Below are 19133 nucleotides of genomic sequence, written 5' to 3'. Positions count from 1 at the left end.
AGTTTTTTATTTAAAAAAAAAAAAGACCAGTCAAATAAAGACAAGAACTCAACATGCTGGCCACACTGATTTTTCCTGATGAGTACGTTTCTAGGTGCTTTTACTGGTCATCTTATTTCATCCTCCCCACACCCTGTATGGAAGGTAAAATGTGATTATGCTTGAGTTGTGGATATTTTGGGGGTCTGTTATTTTGCCCACCATAATGAACGAGCAGCAGGTAAAGCTACCGGAAGTGACAGCTATATTTTTCCAGTTAACACACACACCAGTTGGCTTCGAATTGACTCTGACTCATGGTGACCCCCATGTGTGTCAGAGTAGAACTGTGCTCCATAGGCCTTTCAATGGCTGATTTTTCAGAAGTAGATTGTCAAAGCTTTCTTCCAAGATGCCTTGGGTGGATTCGAACCTTCAACATTTTGGTTAGCAAGCAAGACTGTTAACCATTTGCACCACCCAGGGGTGCCTTTTCCAGGTAAGAAGTTGAACAAATGCAGCTCAGCATAGCCTACCTACCTAGCATACATCACCTGTACACAATGGGAAATGGTGTCACCTATGGCCCAGGGCAGGAGGTCTGCCATCAGAGGGCAAAGCCAACTTGTGCACTGGCTCTTGCTCAGGACAGCACTCACCTACCTTCCCTCCCTTCCCCTTCCTCCCCTAAGTTAAAAGATGCTGTGAAATATTTCCTTTAAAGTTTTGTCTTTTTCTTATCGTTGACATACAAACTTGGCATCTCTCAGCCCAGCCTGCTATTTAGGGGTCCCTGCTTAAAACCAAGTCTCCTCTTGGGCCTGGGTTTGGGTGATGAACCCTCAGGTTCTCTTTCCCATGTTGCGAATATCATCATATTAGCTCTCAGTGACTACTTAATGGCCATGAAATGTCCTATAAGAACAGGCCATTGTGTGCTATCAATGGAGGCCTCAGAACCCTCCTGGTCAGGGTTGGGTTTTTTTTTTCTTTTTTTTAATAGGGAGGTGGGGAGTTTCTGTCTCAACTAGACAATGAAGACATTATCTTTACTTAAGAGAGAGAGAAAAAAAAAAAAATCACAATAAAATCCAAGACATTGCTTACAGTTTTATCCTCATATCAGCCAGATGTTGGCTACTTGTCTTCTAAGGACCCCAAGCAATGGAAAAGGGAGGGAAAATAAAGGTGAAAAATTAATTCTGCAACCACAGAGTAGTTTTTGCTTTAAAATATTTTCTTTATTTTGGTTTTCCCAAATACACACACACATACACACACACGAATAATACAGGTAAATTTCTGATATAACTAAGTTACCATAGTACCTCCTATATGAAATAAATTCCAAGCTCCTTACCTTATCACATTCAAAAATTAGTCCTTAGATTCATTAATACCACAAGATTTGTAAAATAAACAAATGGTTACTAACCATTTTTGATGACTAAATTTCTTGCTTCCTTAGTGATATGAGGGCTGAGAAGGTGCATTTAGCCAACAGTCGGATAATTGGACTGTATTACTTTCTTCAATCATCTGAACATTTGAACTACGTGCAAGCACTGTGCTAGGGGTTGGAAACAAAATGGTGACTGGGCCCATCCCTGCTTGGAGGATCTCACAGTTGAATAATTTATAAATTATGAGATAAGGACAATGAAAGAGAAATGCTCAGCCCCATATGAGAAAGAGGAGGGCTCAGAACCTCACTTGGATATGAGAGAAACTTTCTGAAGGAGGGCTTGTCTAAACTGAGTTTTAAGGGATGAATAGGAATTTTCCAGATGAAGGTGAAAGGGGTACAAGGGAGAAGAGGGCAGAGAAAATGAGTGAAAGGAAGACAGAGGGTCAGGTAGGAAAAACACGAATGGGAGCAACTGTATAGCATGTAAAAAGCCAGCATGGCGACCCAACGTGTGTCAGATTAGAACTGTGCTCCATGGGTTTTCAATGGCAGATTTTTTGGAGATAGATCACCAGGGCTTTCTTCCAAGATATCTCTGTGTGGATTCGAACCTCCAACCTTTCAATTAGCAGCTGAGTGTGTTCACTATTTACACCACCCAGAGACTCTTAACATGTAAAGGAAACTTCAAAATGTTGGGCATTTTGAAACACAACATCATAGAGCAAGCCTGGAGAGTTATGTGCAAGTCTGCAGCAGACATTTGGTTTTGTCTGTTTGCTTGTCTGTCCAGCATCCCCTGTCTCTTACTCTGGTAACGAAAAACCCAAACCAAACCCACTGTTATCGAGTCTATTCTGATGCATAGTGACCCTGTAGGACAGAGTAGAACTACCCCCTAGAGTTTCCTAGACTATAATCTTTATGGAAGCAGACTGTCACATCTTTCTTCTGCAGAGTGGCTGTCGGGTCCAAATGCCAACCTTTCAGTTAGCAGGCAAGTACTTGACCACTGCACTATCAGGGCTCCTTAAACCCATTGCCATTGAGTCGATTCTGACTCATAGTGACCCTACAGGACAGAGTAGAACTGCCCCATAGGTTTTCCAAGGAGTGGCTGGTGGATTTGAACTGCCGACCTTTTGGTTAGCAGCCATAGTTCTTAACCACTGCACCACCAGGACTCCATTCTAGTAACAGTATTCTGATTTTCCTTTGGAGGATTTCTCCTTCACCACTCTAAGTCTTTGTGGTTTCAGACCAGGCTCTATCTAACTTAGAGCTCCAAAGATGAGCACATAACACATGCCTCTCCAATAAAAACATTCCATCCTTTCTGGCAACAGTAATGGGTTCAGGAATCAGCATATACCTACTGGATTAGTCAGGACAAGTAATACTAGCTGTCGTAACAAGCAGTCTCCAAATTACAGTGGCTTGTTTCTCTTTTACACAAAACCTAGTGCACATACTCCTGTCAAGTGGAGCTCCACTAGGTTTCTCCAAATAGTCACTCAGGGATCCAGGCTCTGTCATACCCTGGGGTCTCAGGGTTCTCTGGGAACTTGAGGTCACCTGCTGATCCTCTGCGTCCAGCCAGGCAATGAGTGAAGAGGGAGGGGGCGTGGTAATCACTAGGAAGTAAGAAGGAGCAGGCTTGGTAGAGATGTGCTTCATTTCCACTTACATTCTGCTGGCCAGAATTGCTCACATGGCCCTGTGCAGGTGCAAAGGACCTGGGCAATGCAGTTTAGCTGTGTGCCCAGTAGGGAAAGGAAATTGTTTGGGGAGCAGATAGCAGTGAGAGACTCTGCCACACCCAGGCTCCGTTAGCCAGAGCCAATGAGCACAGGTCCAGGGATTTTTTTTTCCCCCTGGAACTACTGGAAAAAAATGTTTTTTGGAGTCAGGGGGCGGCGAGTAGGTTGTAAGACCGACTTTGCTAATCTGGTAGATCTCTGCCTGGAGCTGCTGGTAGACTTTTGGTCACTGTATGGGAAGAGCTCCACGGAGACAGTTAACACAAAAACAGGAGCTAAGGAATGGAGACGGCTCAGGGCCTAGATCAGAGTAAGGCGAGCAATGTGACCAAGGTGCGAACTTCAGAAGGTGAGGTCATGTCAGGAGGCACTCACTCTCAAGGCCCTGCCAGAGCGAAGCCAACCCCTGCACTACCTGGCCTCCTCAAAGTTTGACTGAGGCACCTGGCTTGCCTCACTCCAGGCCCCATCAAGAGACAAATTCTTGGCAGTATTATTCAGACTTCTAGATCCATCTGGAACCAGTCCCATACTCTGGAATTTTCAGCCATGTGAGCCAACAAACGTACGTTTTACTTAAACCCTTTTAGGTTGAGTTTTTGTCCCTTGCAACTAACAGAATCCTGATGACTATGCTTCTGTGCTCCGGGGGACCAGTGAAGGGTTTTAAGCAGGAGAGTGGCACAGTTAGATTTGTGCCTCCATGTAGTTAGATAATTTATGTGCAACACAGCCCAGACATTCTCACTGAATACTGGCAAAGTCATCTCACTGCCTCCTAGTAGATGTTTCTCTACATAAAAGCTGTTAATCTTTCTATCAGGACTCACATTTTAATGAAAATTCAAGAGATTTCTCTAAATCTAATGTTTCCGAATTTCCTGATTTCACATTCAAGGTTTTGAAGTGGGTACTACAAGCAAGGAAGGGCCTTTCTATAGCTTCTCTAGCTCCTCCAGGGCCAATAAAATGCTGGAATTTTAGCACTTGGTCTTACGGAAGTAAGTGAAATGAGTCTTTGCCTTTGAGGATTGAATCTGATGCTCAGGAAGAACCAAAAAGTTTGCATAGTCTTTATTTGGGGCCCTGCCAAAGTTACCCCAATAGGCAGCCCCAAAGGGGCAGTGGTGGACACTACCCTCAAGTCTAGAAAACACAATACGATACACTGTCACTGTAAAATAACTCAGTATTGTCATTACCAACATTCCCTCCCCTTGCCAGTCATAAAGAATGCTTGGTGTTTATGCATATCTTGAGAAGGGACCATTGTTTAGATTAGAGTAACTATGACTTCCATGGACACAAATAGGATAGTGGGCCCTTTAACTGTACCTCTGTGGAAGACAGAATGGCCCAAGAGGAAGTATTAAGGAGCTAAAGAGGCAGGGAATGGTGTTTGGATAACTAGTTGTTTTGCAGATAAATTAACCTGTATGCCCAAGAATATTAGGACACGCTGCCTTCTTATTACCAAATTCCAAAATTTCCCGTCAATGGTTTCTTAATTTCCAGGAGACATAAAACAGACATTTCCCTCCAGGCTGTTCCTACTAATAAGTATCCCTGATCATCTCAGGAATTCCAATTTATCCTATCTCCCCAGCAATCCTGCCAGTGAACATGTCAGGCTTCTCATTTAGAGAAGCAAGCAGGTCATTCCAGTTCATACAGAAGATGAGCAATATATTTTTTTCATTTCTAACATTAATTTCAATTGCAGACTGTCCTAGAACTTAAACAGATGATTGCTCTTTCAATCTTTTTATTTGGACCTCAAATAAACTCTCAACAGGTTTGGGAGTGAGCATTAGAAGGCTTGGATCTACTATGTTAGGGAAAATCCTTTAGGCACTCAGTGTCCCGGAAGTAAAACAGAAATAAGACCACTTTCTTGTCAGGATTTGTGAAATAAGTTGTTACATTGCCTTATAGTTTTATTTAAAGGAGAGTCTTCCTGAGTTCAGACTCCCATGTATTTATGTATCCTAAAAAATCCCTAGAGTAGATTTCCTCTTGTCTTAGATTATTTCACATAAATATTAGAGCTGAGCTGTTATCTCCTGAGAAGAGTCCTTTTGTTCGGAGAGAAACTCCCAAAAGCTTTTTGCTTTGCATTATTTTTAATCATTGTAATTCACCTGGGAATCCTTTGAAACTCTTGAATGAGGACATAATGAGCAGTTATATGCTTAAGGACAACCAAACTATAAGTTCATGCTAAACGTACGGATCTGTTATCATCAGTCTAGTACTTACCTTGGCTTATCCTTCTTTATTTTACCTAAAATACTACTTGTGCTAATGGAGTCTATCAGCCTTCTAGAAACAAAGAGAAAGAGTTTCTTTTGCTTCATGCAAGTGATCAGGGCTTTGAAGAAGAGGACAAGCAAGGATCCACAGAGCCTGTTTTGGAATTGTGTCAAGCAATATTCGCTCATGCAAATCTCTACTTTGCAAGGTGATTTGGAAAAGTGGTGTTTACCCCGCTTGGCATGGCTTTCTCTCTCCCCGACTCTCTAAAGAGCTTTCATCACGTAAGACACAATTCCAGGCTCTTGTCAATCATTCATTCATGAAATTCATTTATCAAGTGTTTATTAAGCTCCTTCTACGTGCCAGGCAAAGTCCCGGGTGGCACAGTTATGCCCACAACTACTAGCTGAAAACGCTGGCTCTTCAAACCCACCCAAAGATTCTTTGGCAGACAGTCCTGGCAATCTGCTTCTGAAAGATTGCAGCCTTGAAAACTCTATGGAGCACAGTTCTACTCTGACAATGGCTGATTTTTCAGAAGTAGATTGCCAAGTCTTTCTTCCAAGGCACTTCTGCTAAACTTTCAGTTAACAGCCAAGTGCATTACTAGAGATTCCCTGCTCTCGTTAGATTTGCTTAAAAATCTGAAACCCTTGTGTTTAGAATTCAGAGGAGAGAAAGTTCCTTAATTTCCCATTCATCATAATCCCTGTGATACTGTTGACCTTGCAGCGCTCTGCTTTGGGGTCGTGCATCAGACATGGGATATCTGCTGAGGCTGATGTCCCCAGTGCCTGGGTGCCAGCCTCCCTACAAGCCCACTGCTGTCACTTCCTTGGAGACCTTGCAAACTTACCAGGGTGTTTCAGGGAACAGGGCCTGTAGGTCCCTGTTTCTCTAAGAACTCTGCATCTTGATCTATTCCCTGTGCAGAGGAAATCTCTGCTTCTCTCTTTTTGCCTTCAAAGATTGTCATTGTGTTGTTAGTTGCTGTTGGGTCGGCTCTGACTCATGGTGACCTCATGTACAACAGAACGAAATCTTGCCAGGTCCTGCGCCGTCTTCATGATGGTTGGTATGTGTGAGCGCGTTGTTGAGGCTACTGTGTGAATCTATGTCATTGAGTTTCCCTCATTTTTGCTGATGTCCTTTTCTACTTTACCAAACATGATGTTCTTTTCTAGAGACTGGTCTTCCCTGATGACGTGTCCAAAGTAAGCGAGCTGAAGTCTCACTATCTTCGCTTCTAAAGAGCGTTCTGGTTGCAACTCCTCTTTGAATCCTTTGGATCAGGGGCACACAAAACAATTTCTTCAATCAATTTAGGCTTTTACAAAAGTCGGATGAGCTGGACTTACTTCAAGAAGCTTCAGTTTTCTGCTCTGCCACAAATTTCCCTTGAGTCAAAAGAGGTTAAATCTAGTAAGGGCTGAGGGAAAGGAAAACAGAGACAGTAAACTCAGATAAACATCTTAGTTAATTTTCCTGCAACACCATAGTACTTCTGCAGTTGGGGGTCACACCTGCGTCTTTTTGGTATCGCTCACATCACCTGGCACAGCACGGGACAGAATGAACAGATTTGAAATTCATGAGCAAAGCCTATTTTGTGCATGTCTGAGGTAGGGAGCCTGGTTGAAATGGTTGAAAGGGAAATGACTTACTTTAAAGACTTGGATTTACGACTCATGAATCTTCGGAGCCTGCATGTAACACAGTTCGTTCCAGACGGCCTTCTGTGACAGTGTGTCTGCCTGAGGCTTGCTCATGGAGAGCAAGTTACTAGGTAGGACCAGAAGGACCACTTCATTTCATAACAAGGCCCTGTTGCTCGGACTCCAAAAATATTGTGAACTCTAAGTCTTTCTCCCTTTTACTTTTGCGTAAATGCTATAAATAAATTATAATGCTTGATACCTCTATCCTGATCTTTGATCCCCGGCCCTTGACCATTGAACCCTGACCCTTGAGACATAGTTTCACTCCTGAATATAGCATCGTTCCTATGCTCTTTCAAATTTAACAGCTCTCTTTCTTTGTTTTTTTTTATGTAAATATGCATTCAGTCTAACCAGAGAAGAGTCAGATTTTATCTTGGAAAGCCATCCAAAAATGAGAAACACACTGAGAAATATGAAATATACAACAAGCCATGCAATTATAGTTTCCCACAATTAAATTCAATGTTAATGAAATTCAAATTAATTGAATTAGTTCTATTTAACTTGAGCAAAGCATCATCTATTTCATTATTGTTGTTAATTTGATTTAATTTTAAAGTTTTGAATATATTTCATGTGAGAATTTCTTTTGATTTTACAGCTGGCTAATCACAGATCTGAGCACACTGTGCATGAAGAGGCAGAGTCGGTGTGGAATATGTAGGATGTAAGGACAGTTGTGGTTCAGTGGTAGAATTCTTGCCTTCCATGTGGGAGACCTGGGTTTGATTCTTGGCCAATGCACTTCATGCATAACCATCACCCATTTGTCAGTGGGGCTTGTGTGTTGCTATGATGCTGAACAGGTTTCACTGGAGCTTCTAGACTAAGAAAGACTAGGAAGAAATACCTGAAGATTTACTTCCAAAAATCAGCCAGTTAAAACCCTATGAATCACAATGGTGTGATCCACAGCTAATCATGGAGATGGCACAGGAGCAGCTGTGCATGGGTTCGCCATGAGTCAGGGGCCTACTAGATGGCAGGTAACAACACCACATAGGGCATAACTCCCATGGGATATGTTTCCTTTCTGCTGCACACAGAGGAACAACTGCTGCTGTCTTGGGAGTGTCATCCTCTTGACAGCTAGGATTTCCCTTGCTGTGTTCCATCCAGGTTGGGTTCCACTGACTCATTTTTGGTTGTTGTGTCTCCTGCATGCCTTCTGTGCCAAATATAATATGAGAGACCTAGAACTTTACAAAATATTCAATTCTGTTTATAAATGCTGAGCCCTAAAAAAAAAAAAAAAAAAAAAAAAAAAAAAAAACAAAGTTTATGCTATTAACTACTAAATAAGATGAATTAAGAAAGTTTCAATCCAGAAACTTCTTCCCTCATAGTTGAGACTTGGTAGCTCAGGGCATAGCAGTGTCTGAGCACGATACACATCCAATAAATATTTGTTGAATGAATGACTGAATTCATTTTTCTAGAGATTTGATATTCACTATTGCCATATTTTCTTTTTTTTTTCTGGTTTGTTTGTTTGTTTTTCTCACAATCACCAAGGAGAGGGTAGGAAAGTAGGCAGAATAAGTATTATTTCCATTTTACATATGAGAGAATTGAGGGTGGGAGGAGGTAAGTGCCTTGCCCAAGGTTATAGGGCTGAAATCAGAACATTAGTTTCCTTATCCCAAATGTATCATTTTGTCTACCACTCATGTTTTTAATATACAATAAATAATACCATGGACTGCCAGAAGAACAAACAAATCTGTTTTGGAATAAGTACCGCCAGAATGCTCCTTAGAAGCGAGGCGGGTGAGACTTTGTCTCTCGTACTTTGGACATGTTTACAGGAGGGAACAGCCCCTAGAGAAAAACACCATGCTTGGTAAAGTAGAGGGTCAGCAGAAAAGAGAAAGATCCTCAAAGAGATGAATTGACACAGTGGCTGCAACAATGGGCTCAAACATAGCAAAGATTGTGAGGATGACGCAAGACCAGACAGTGTTTTGTTCTGTTGTACATAGGGTGGCTATGAGACAGCCTTACTTTTCTCACATCTTATAAATTTTCTGTCATCTTATAAATTTGTCCTTCTTTTGTATATAGAAGAGTCGCTACACACAAAACACCTTTGTGGAATTGTGTTTCTCTAGCTAGAGATGATGGCAGGCCGACAAGAGTAAATAAAATGCCTTAAGGAGATCATCATCACCATTATCATCAAAAAAGGATTTTAAAGAATGTAATTAGCTATGGGGAGCCCTGCTGGCACAGTGGTTAAGAGCTACGGCTACTAATCCAAAGGTCAGCAGTTCAAATCCACCAGCTGCTCCTTGGAAACCCTACGGGGCAATTCTATTCTGTCCTATAAGATCACTATGAATTTGAATTGACTCTACGGCAACAGGTTTAATTAGCTGTGGAGGAGGCAGTGGTGATTCAGTGGTAGAATTCTTGCTTTCCATGTGGAGCACCAGGGTTTAATTCCCAGCCAATGCCCCTCAAGTGCACCCACCACCTGTCTGTCAGTGGAGGCTTGAATGTTGCTATGATGCTGAAGAGGTTTCAGCAGAGCTTCCAGACTAAGATGGACTAGGAAGAAAGACCTGGTGATCTACTTCTGAAAATCAGTCAGTGAAAACCCTATGGATCACAGAAGTCCAGTCTCACTGTGCATGGAGTCGCCATGCGTCTGGGTCTGACTAGATGGCAGCTAAGAACAACAGCAATTAGCTGTAGGACTGTCTCCAGGGTCCTTTTGGTACAGCTACTAGAAAAGGCCTTGTTTGTGAGGAGTGCTTACTTAGAGGGATAGGGAACTGCAGGTTCATGGTTAGATACCTATGTTATGAAGCTAAACACGCTGGAATTCCTGCTCTGTCACTTATTAAGTGGGCGACTTGTGGGTAGGTTATTTAATCTCTCTTGGCCTCAGTGTTCTCATCTGTAAAACTGAGATCATAAAAATAGAAAACTTGGAAGGTTGTTGTGAAATAGTGCTGGTAAAGCACTTAACAGAGTCACCGCACTTGATCAGAGCGTAACATGTGTTATCTTGTTATTAGCAAAGGCGGACGACCACAGGAAGGAAGGGAAGGTTCATCCAGACATAGATTAATTGGTGGAGTATTCCCTTTACTTTAGAGGTCACAGCACATCCGTGTGTGAGCACACTGAGAGATTAAATTCCCTCGTCAAGGTGGCTAAAAATCTGAACTAAACATATCAACCCAACTTAAATACAAGTACAAATTTCTGTATGTCTAAGCCCATCACTTGTTTTTTCTGTGTTTTTTACAAGGCTCAGCCACAGAGCACTAACTTGCCCCTAGCTCTCAAAACACGTCCTTTTGTATTGCTTGTCTGTCTTTGAAAAATCAAAGTTGCTTTCTGGATTTTTGAAAAACACCTTCAGAAAGTAAAATTGAGATTTAAAAAAATCCTTATGTTGGTTGCTTTGAAATTCACCCCCACTGTAATAATGGCTTTTCCTTTTTAAAAAGGGACTCAAGATAACTTTTGATGGAAAATTAATTACTCCAGGCTTCTGTTTCCTTAAATGCATGCATGAGCGAGTCTCTTCCCACCACTTCTAAATGGATAGCTGCCTTGTGACCTTCCTCTTGTTCAGCCACAGACATTTTTGTTGTCGTTAGCTGTCATCTAAACACTGCCTGGTCGGGATTTGGATTGGACTGTTGTGATCCATAGGGTTTTCACTGGCTGATTTTTGGAAGCAGATCATCAGGCTACCAATGAGGTGTTTTGGCCCGGAATCAAACCCAGGTCTCAAACACGGAAGGCTAAGATTCTACCACTGAACCACCAAAGTCCCATACGGAGAGCTCTTACTCCTTGCTTATTTTTCCTTCTTCAGGATGGAGAAGCTCAACAGGAGGATTAAAGGGGATGGTAGAGACCAATCAATCAATCTTCTTCAGACAAATGGAATTGAGGCAACACTTTCTGGCCTTTCCCTACAATCCTGGCTGTAGCATAAGGGTGGGGCCCAGAATACCACAGCAATCACCTATCCATGTAATCTCAGTTCTGAAAGGGACTTTAGAATGTACACACCACACAGATTTGTTCACTTTTGCTTTGTAGAAAACAAGCAAAACTATCCAGATAGGCAGTCACATTGCTTTTCTTTAGAGATAAAAACCTGATAATGGGTATCTAGGTATACAACATACATTTGATTAGTGCTAAACCTCTGAATAGTAGGAAAAACTGGGGTAGCTGGGGAGAGGACATGTTGATTTAAAAGGATGTTTAGTGAATAATTTATTCAACAGATACTGAGAATCTTCCGTGTTCCAGATACTGCCCTAGGCTTTGGACTTGGCCCCCTGACAAAGGGGGATACAATCCTCTCCAGAGCATTCAGTTTATTAGTGGGGACAGACAGTAAATAAACATTTTAGGAAAAACATTTTAGGGGTTTATATGTCTAAACCAGCACTTAAACCAGTTAGCTTGTACAATTTAGCATCTTAGTTTTCTTATGAAGGAGAAATGTGCATTGTCATACTTAATAATTGGAACTTTAACTCAAGTCATGATTTTGCCTATAGGTTTATGGTAAGGATCATATGAACTCATCCATTAAAAACATTCAGTTTGGTTTTCAAATTTTTATATGAATTTTGGTAAGTTGCTATTTTGTATCAAGCAATACACAAAGGACTTTAATAGACAACATCCCCCCCAAAACCTCACAGGACCACCCCACAAAATTGGAAACAACACCAGATGCAACAGTTCTGTACCAAGAACTGGGTCACAGGGATTTATTGCCTTTGTTGGAGCATAAAATTAAACCAATCTGGGAAAGCAATACCACTCAGTCCTAAACGAAGTCAAGCTGATGACTTTTCCATTCTCAGATCCACGAAAAACTGATATTTCTTCTTTATTTGTAACTGTTCTTAAATTTGCCAAAATTATACTGGAATTAAACCAGTTTTGATATTGAGGTTTCATACTTCTGGGAGTTAGGGAAGACGTAAAAATTATTTAGAAGCCAACATTGAGACGCCTTCATTAATAGCTCCTCCTTTAAAGCCTGTGAATCCCTTTGAGGGTCGATGAGTCAATGGTAATTAGCTCAGAGGAGAAATAGAGGAGGGTTTAGAATGTGGTCACAGTTAGGAATTGGCCCATGTAAAACCCTGTGCCTGAGTCTCGGCCATTACAATCACAGACACAGACAAGTTTTTACTGCCCTGAATTAGATTAGCAGCTGAATCACACACTCAGGTGTTATTCTATCTCATGCAACATCAGCAAAATTTTGATTATGCTACTTTGCTGCCAGGAGAAAAGGGTCAGAGATGGTATTTAAAAAAAAAAAAAAAAACACCCTTTGGATGGTATTCAAAGTCCTCCATGGTCTCCCCAACCTACCATTTCTATCCTCCACCATTTTTCATTTCTTTTTTTTTAAATTACATATGTGCACACACAGAGACACACCAGTACCAATTGCTGTTGGGTAGATTCCAACTCGTGGTGACACCATATGTGTCAGAGTAGAATTTTGCTCCATAGGGTTTTCAGTGGCTGATTTTTCAGAAGTAGGTCACTGGGCCTTTCTTCCTAGGCACCTCTGAGTGAACTTGAATGGTTAACCTTTTGGTTAGCAGCTGAGCACTTAACCGTTTGCACACCCAAGGGGGGATATATATAAAACTTCTTAATGTACTTCAAACTTAACACACATATTCATGCTTTAGGATATGCAATTCCCTATACCTGGGATGGAACCCTGGTGGCACTAGTGGTTAAGGGCTATGGCTGCTAACCAAAAGGTCAGCAGCTGGAATCCACTAGCCATTCCTTGGAAACCCTACGGGGCAGGTCTACTCTGTCCTATAGGGTCGTTATGAGTTGGAATCGACTGGATGGCAATAGGTGTGGTTTTTTGGGTTTATACCTGGGATACTCCTCTCTACATTTTCTGCCTCTTAGAACCTCATTCTTCTAGTTTCAGCTCAAAAGTCCTATCTAGGTGAGACATTTTCCGTTCTCCCCAAGTCAAGATAAATTGCCTTGGATTCTCTACTCCTCTACCTCCTGCCTACAAAGTTAATGGGAAGAATGAGGAGGTGGTCGAACATACCCATAATTTATGGTTAAGACATAAAACACAGCCAACTGTCCATTGTCCAGAAGCAAATTAACTGTGGTTGAGGGGCAATAGGCTCCCATTAAGTAGGCAGTGACAGAACAGATTTGATTAGAGAAACTCCCACCAAATTAATCCATATATTGAGAAATCACTCCCCAATAATCAAGAATCAGTGCTGTTTCATTCTCTCTGATTTGTCTTTTACAAATTTAAGGACATGATATTAAGTCCCTAAACAATCCTTAGGGTGGGGCTAAACAAACTCTCATATGAAAGGAAATGGCAACTTCTGTCTGCTTCCAAGCCTTGCCATCCTCGTACCAACCCTGGAGCAAATTTTAACCATGTTCATTCTTGGTATCCATGCCCCAGTACAATATCTAGCAATTATTTCTTAAGTTTCTGCTTGCTAATGTTGTGTTAGCTGCCTTCAGGTTGGTTCCTACTCATAGCAACCCTATGTACAACAGAACAAAACACTGCCCGATCCTGCGTCATCCTCATAATCATCGTTGTGCTTGAGCCCATGGTTGCAGCCATTGTGTTAATCCATCTTGCTGAAGGTCTTCCTGTTTTTCACTGACCATCTACTTTACCAAGCATGATGTCCTTCTCTAGGAACTAATCCCTCTTGAAAACATGTCCAAAAGTATGTGAGATGTAGTCTTGCCATCCTTGCTTCTAAGGAGTATTCTGATTGTACTTCTTCCAAGACAGATTTGTTTGTTCTTCTGGCAGTCCATGGTATATTCAATATTCTTTACCAACACCATAATTCAAAGGCATCAATTCTTCCTTATTCATTGCCCACCTTTCCCATGCACATGAGGTGATTGAAAACACCATGGTTTTGGCCAGGTGCACCTTAGTCCTTAAGGTGACATCTTTGCTTTTTAACACTTTAAAGAGGTCTTTTGCAGCAGATTTGTCCAATGCAATGCACAGTTTGATTTCTTGACTGCTGCTTCCATGGGCATTGATTGTGGATCCAAGTAAAATGAAATCCTTGACAACTTCTACCTTTTCTCTGTTTATCATGATGTTGCTTATTGGTCCAGTTGTAAAGATTTTTGTTTCTTTATCTTCAGGTGTAATCCATACTGAAGGCTGTAGTCTTTGCTCTTCATCAGTAAGTGCTTCAAGTCCTCTTCACTTTCAACAAGCAAGGTTGTGTCATCTGCACATTGCAGGTTGTTAATGAGTCTTCCTCCAATCCTTATGCCTTGTTCTTCTCAGATTATTTGCTCAGTATACAGATTGAATAAGTATGGTGAAAGGATACACCCCTGATGCACACTTTTCCTAACTTTAAACCACACAGTATCCCCTTGTTCTGTTCAAACGACTGCTGCTTAGTCTACGTACAGATTCCACATGGGCATAATTAAGTGTTCTGGGATTCCCATTCTTCCCAAAGTTATCCATAATTTGTTATGATCCACACAGTCAAATGCCTTTGCATAGTCAACAAAACACAGGTAAGCATCTTTCTGGTATTCTCTGCTTTCATCCAAGATCCATCTGACATCAGCAATGATATCCCTCGTTCTACATCCTCTTCTGAATCCAGTTTGAATTTCTGGCAGTTCTCTGTTGATGTATCACTGCAACCGTTTTTGAATGATCTTCAGCAAAATTTTACTTGCGTGTGATATTAATGATACTGTTCAATAATTTCCACAATCTGTTGGATCACCTTTCTGGAATGAGTACAAATATGGATCTCTTCCTGTCGGTGGACCAGTGTTCCACTGCTATCTATAAGGTTTTCACTGGCTAACTTTTTTCAGAAGTAGACTGCCAGGTTCTTCTTCCTAGTCTATCTTAGTCTGGAAGTTCAGCTGAAACCTGTCCACCACGCTTGACCCTGTTGGTATTTGAATACTGGTGGCATAGTTTCCATAATCACAGCAACATGCAAGCCACTACAGTGCACAACAAACTGACAGATGTGTCGGAAAGTTTCTGGTAGCAAGTAATTTGTATTAGTGATTCCAAACCCTGCTTAATTTTACGTCCCACAGCGATAGCCTCATCATTCGGTAGAACAAGGTGATAGCCTTCATTTAGTTTGGGTAGTATCAGCATCCACCTTCTCTCAACCTCAAAGTATTTTAAGAACCCACGTATCAGCAGATGTTGAGTGAAAACTAATTTTCTGTTCACCAGTTCTCAAAAGGGTTTTTAGACATCATTTTCATATGAACCACAGTCTGTCAGTTTGTTGTACTGTGGTGGCTTGCATGTTGCTATGATGTTGGAATTTATGCCACCAGTATTTCAAATGTCAGCAGAATGACCCAGGTGGACAGGTTTCAGCAGAGCTTCCCCACTAAGACAGACTAGGAAGAAAGGCCTGACCATCTGCTTCTGAAAAGTAGTCAGTGAAAACCATATGGATCACAACAGAACATTGTCTCACTTACTTGTTTTGGACATATCGTCAGGAGCAATCAACTGCTAGAGAAGAACATCATATCTGATGAAGTGAGGGGCCAGTAAGGATGTAGGAGACCCTTGGAGAGATGGATTGGCACAATAGCCACAACTACGGACTCAAACATGCTGGCAGTTGTGAGGACCGGGCAATATTTCATTTTGTTGTACATAAGGTCCTCGTGAGTCAGAGCTGACTTGACAGTCAAGAACAACAATCATATGAAACTCACATAGCATTGCAAAAGTTCATTTCTCCAGCCTATTCATCCAAATCTGGAAAATGCATTCTACCATTAATTGCAAAAACAGCTATTATTTGTTTTTATAACATCTGTCTTAGTAATCTAGTGCTGCTATAACAGAAATATCACAAGTGAATGGCTTTGACAAAGAGAAATTTATTCTCTCACAATCTAGAAGATTAGAAGTCCAAATTCAGGGGGCCAGCTCCAGGGGAAAGTCTCTCTGTTGGCTCTGGGGGAGGGTCCTTGTCATCAATCTTCCCATGGTCTAGGAGCTTCTCAGTGCAGGGACCCCCAGTCCAAAGGACATGCTCAGCTCCCAGTGCTTCTTTCTTGGTGGTATGAGGTCCCTCTCCTCTCTGCTCAAGTCTCTCTTTTATATCTCAAAACGGATTGACTCAAGATACAACCTAATCCTGTAGATTGAGTCCTGCCTCATTAATATAACTGCCTCTAATCCTGTCTCACTAACATCATAGAGGTTTGGATTTACAACACATGAATAATCACATCAGATCACAAAATGGTGGAGAACCACACAATGCTGGAAATCATGACCTAGCCAAGTCAACACAAATTTTGGTGGGACACAATTCAATCCATCTCTTTAGCTCTGTAGGATTATTCCAATAACTGCCAGGGGCTGTGCTTGATTGACCTCTGATTTTTTGCACCATGGTTCCAGCTGTCTGCCCACCTCGACTTAGGTCTAGGTAACAGTTTTAATCCAGGGTTTGGAGAGCAGCCTCCAATATAACCCTATTTGAAGACATGACTCATGTGGTGCAGCCTCAGACCAAAGGCCCAGTCAGAAGAATGCATTCCATCAGCCTCATGGTAATTTTTGAATTATCCAAACTCTTTGTTTTTATTTGAAGGCTATATAAATCCCACTGCAATAGCATTTTTTACTGGATAATTTTTGTAAGTAGATCTCTAGGTCTTTCTTCATAGTCTAGTCTAGTCTAAAAGCTCCACTGAAACCAGTATGGATGACCCTGCTTATATTTGAATATTGGTGCCATAGTTTCCAGCGTCATAGTACCACGCAAGCCACCACAGTATGGCAAACTCACAGACGGGTGGTGGTAGAAGTACATATTTCAGTATAAATTTGTTATAGGTTCATTCCAGTGATTTCCCAGACTCCTTCCTCTCTCTATTCTCCTGTTCTCTGCATGTTCTTGTATGTCAAGCTGTCCTTCTGCTTCAAGAAGGATTTGGGCTCAATATTGCTTTCCCTATGACAGGAAAAGTCTAATTCTTATCACTTGGGCTGTATTAGGCAGTAGCCAAGTGACCCCTTCCCCCTTTTTGTTGGAATCTCAGATATTTTCTTTCTAGACTGAAGAGAATAGCACTTCTCCGCTTTCTTCTTGAATATCTTATGTTAGTATTTGTTTAAGGCGTATTTTGCATTGAATTGCTTCAGGCAAGCTTTCTAGATGACTTATTAAAGTTTTAACAACCCATTCTCTGAAAATCAGGAGCCCTGGTGGCACAGTGGTTAAGAGCTCGACGGCTAACCGAGAGTTTGGCAGTTCAAACTTGCCAGCCGTTCCTTGGACACTCTATGTGGGCAGTTCTACTCTGTCCTATAGGGTCGCTATGAGTCGGAATCGACTTGACGGGTTTAATTTTTTGGTTTTCTCTGAAAATCAGTTCTGAAAGATACTCTAGATTTTTTAAAGTCTTGGACACCATTTATTATAAGACACGTCAGTGTTTTATACACCACTAAGGGGGAAAAATAAGGCTATGACAATGCACTGGTTATAAGAGGCATTTAGACTTCAGAGGTGTTAAAATGTGAAAATATTTACACTTACAATCAATACAGTATAGTATAGACACACACATACAATTTTTTGCTATATTTGCAATTTTGAATGAGAAGAACATGTGTATAACACAAATTCAAGAAATACAAAAAGATGTAGACTTCAAAGCAAGTCTCCTGTCTCCCCTGTGACAAATCCCCAGTTTCACCTCAGAACAGGCAGCCACTCTTACTTGGTTCTTGTGTTGGGTCTATGTTTTATTTTGGTTTCTGTTGTTATTAATTTTTTTTTTTTTAAGTCAGGCTTATGGAGATACAATATAAAAATTTACCCTTTTTGGTATAGTTCTTAGTTTTTACAAACACAGACATGCTCCTTTACAGTCAACTCCCTCTGACCCTCAGGCTTTGGAAACCGTTGATCTGCTTTCTGTCCCTATAGTCTGTAACCTAGGTGGTCGCCATGAGTCGGGGTCTACAGCAAACAACAATAACAACAACAACAACAACATAGTGTTGCCTGGACCAATAGGTCATAAAAATGGAGACATACAGTGTGTAGCCTTTTGAGTCTGGCTTCTTTCACTAGCATAATGCATTTCATGCCTGTAGGTGTGTGTATCAGAAGTCCCTTTTTACGAGTAAATATGTTTTCAACTTCAACTCTTTAAATTATCTCATAACCTAGATTGTCCCTGGCTGTGACAATTTTGTTCTTTCTTGCCTCCAACACCTGCTCTGTAGTCACAAAGCCTATGTATTTTTGACAGCATTGACCACAACTCTTCCTCCATATTAAACCCTTTGGTTTAATTGTATTTTAAAGTGTCCCTAGAATGGGGAATGTATACCTCGGTAATATCTGTGAAGCAAAAAGTGTCTTTTGACGAGATATTTTCTGCTTCCCTTCTACAAAATACTCATGATTTAATCTGCGGACTAGTGTGACCTCTGTACTGTGATGTAGAAGGACCTGAAAAAGGCTTAGAAGTAAAAGTATTTTCTCCAATTATGTTTCTTCTCTGTCTCTTTTCATCTTTCTTTCTTTCTGTCTGTCTTTCAGTTTTTTTCTCTCTCTCTTTTTTGCCTGGTAATAAGTGTCTTTCTATCTGACAGAAACTGAACAGGAAACTGGTGCTTTTTAATTTCGACACCCTCAGAATTTCAAAATGTTTTTTCTGAACCAATTTCTGGTGATAAATAAGTTAAACATAGCATGTATTAACCAATGATAGTATTCTGAAGAAAAACATATTGTGGAAGAGGATAGGAAGTGTGGGAGGAGGGCTGTTAAAGAGAACCTCACTCGTAAGCCATGTGAATATTTGCGGAAAGCAAATTCCAGGCCAAAGGAGCACCAAGGACCAGAATCCTAAGGTAGAAACACGCTGGTGTATTACTTTTATTCCACTTTGCTAATTCTTTAAATTTTACCCTTTTTAGAAGTCCCTGACAAT

Source organism: Trichechus manatus, unplaced genomic scaffold (assembly GCF_000243295.1).
Source record: "Trichechus manatus latirostris isolate Lorelei unplaced genomic scaffold, TriManLat1.0 scaffold00082, whole genome shotgun sequence".
In the NCBI taxonomy this organism is placed as follows: domain Eukaryota; kingdom Metazoa; phylum Chordata; class Mammalia; order Sirenia; family Trichechidae; genus Trichechus; species Trichechus manatus.
This window is presented reverse-complemented; position numbering follows the sequence as displayed.